Below are 2,371 nucleotides of genomic sequence, written 5' to 3' on the forward strand. Positions count from 1 at the left end.
AAATATATCATAGAGCAGGTACATGAAATCGCCATTGGTCATACACATTGCTTTTCATTTACTGGTGGTGTTAAAGGATCAATGAATCTGGTCGGGTATTTTAATGCTTTTAAGCAATCACAACATGGGGAAACCCAAGTCAAAACAGTCATAAGATTTGGGGCAACAGGGACTACATTACAAGATTATCTCTGATATCAAGCCAATACCAAGGAGGGCTGGGAAAGACAATGTTGATTGGAAAGAAATTTATCCCATTCACTGAATTCCAAATAATTTAATCCAAAGAAAATGTGCAATTGAAATTTGAGATCTAAGAGAGAAGAAAAAGGCAAGAAATGTATATAAAACCCTAAAATAATGTTTTGTTTAACTATTCAAAGAATACAAAGGTAATTTTACCATTAAAGACAAATTACTTGCTTCTCTTATACTTCTAAGGTTAACTTGAGACTCAATGTGCATTCAGCAAAGGAAATGCATATCAGAGGAACGCTTGTGAGACAAGCCTAAGGATTCTGATGTGGCAGAAACAAAATCACAAACAAATTTTTGCTATGCCTTTGGTATTCTGAGAAGTGAGCAATGCAGGCCACAGTGTGACGTCAGTTCTTCAATGTTTGTTTTTCTTACAGAATTATGCAAAAATAGATTTCAAAATAAAAGCAAAAGATACTACTTGCACATGACCCTGGAGACTGAACATTGAAGAAATACTGATTAAAAAGCAAAGAAGTTGGCCTACTCTACATCTTGGTGGGGCAACACTCAAAGCTGTTGAGAAATGGTGAAAAGAGTAGCTCTCTGACATCATGTGGGACATTCAGAAACCCCTCCACTCATCATTCCACTCCAGCATCTCTGTAGGCTTTGGACATTCACCTGGACTACAATTGTGCCTTTCAGGACCCTAAGAGTTGTGGTCTAATCAATTCTTGTGGTAGATATTTTTCAATGAACTGCTAATGTAGAGCAGAAGTTTCACACCATAAGTTTTTAATCAGACCACTAAGCTGAGAGAGAGAACAGAGAGAGAGAGAGAGAGAGAGAGAGAGAGAGAGAGAGAGAGAGAGAGAGAGAGAGAATGTAATTATTGTATACCTTAGTGTGATGTGATAAATTAAAAGTATTTTATTCTTCTCATAATACCAACTGGATTTCAGAATGTACAAAGGCATATAAAGAAAATGTATAAAGAAGAATGGATGATTTAAAAAGCACATTTCTGTTTCTTTTCAGAAAAAAGCGGGAATTTGCTAAGACTAGAAGAAAAGCAAAAAAAAAAGTGCTGATTTATCTAGAGAAGAATGGTTTTCTTAGAAAATGGTGACTGTGCTAATTAAATCTATAAAATAAGAAGGATGACTATAAAATATAACTACTTTACAAGTCAAAGTTGCTGAACATGAAGATAGCTCCCTACCAGGTCATGTTTTAAGGACATGTCCTTCGATGAAAGATGTTACAGTTTTAGTATAATAAAATTAAAATTTGTATAGCTTCCATGGAATAAACAGAGAATAGAAAACATATATTTAATCATAAAATACACCAGTGTGTTTTTGGTTGTTGGCACAATTTTGTTCATTTCTTCATTAAGTTTTGAAAGCTAGAGAAAAAAATTAGTAGGATAAAATCTATATGTAGAACTCCTTGTTTTAAAACAGTGTAAGTATGGATGCGGAAACTTCTTAAACTACTTGGAAATATGAACTATATGTGAAGCTTTATAGAAGTAGATGCTAAAAATAAAAAGCACCAACCAGTATATTATATATGCCTATTACAATTTTCAATGCCTATTTAATTTTTTAACAAAAATATTCTATTTGTAGTAGAAAGGAAAATTTGAAAGCACAGGGTGCTTTTTTGAAATTCTTATTTTAAACACTGTTATCTCACATCATAAGCTATTACTAAAATAAAATAGAGAATAGCACCCCATTACAATAAACAAATATTCAGGTCAAAGTGAACAAAAGTGGACAAAAGGATGATCTGCCCACTAAAACTACTTGTTTTTTTACAGTTTATAAAATGAAGTTATATATAAAAGCAAATAACTTTAAGAAATTGCATGTCCTACTTAAAAGGTGTGCAGACTAATAAAACAAAATACTACTCCAAAGCGTTTGCTCAGAGCTGTACTGGCATTTCCTGGTTGCCATAACAAAGTCATAAAACTCAGCAGCTTTTAGTAGCAGAAATGTACTGCCTCACAAATCCGAAGGCACAACTCTGAAACTAAGATGTCAGCAAGGTTGTCTTCCGTGAGCTGTGAAGAGAATACGTTTCTCTCTTCTAACTTCTTGTTGGCTTTCCATTTTTGGGACCTACAGATATCATTTTTATTGTGTATCCACGTGCTTAT

Source organism: Mus pahari, chromosome 8 (genome assembly GCF_900095145.1).
Source record: "Mus pahari chromosome 8, PAHARI_EIJ_v1.1, whole genome shotgun sequence".
Lineage (NCBI taxonomy): Eukaryota > Metazoa > Chordata > Mammalia > Rodentia > Muridae > Mus > Mus pahari.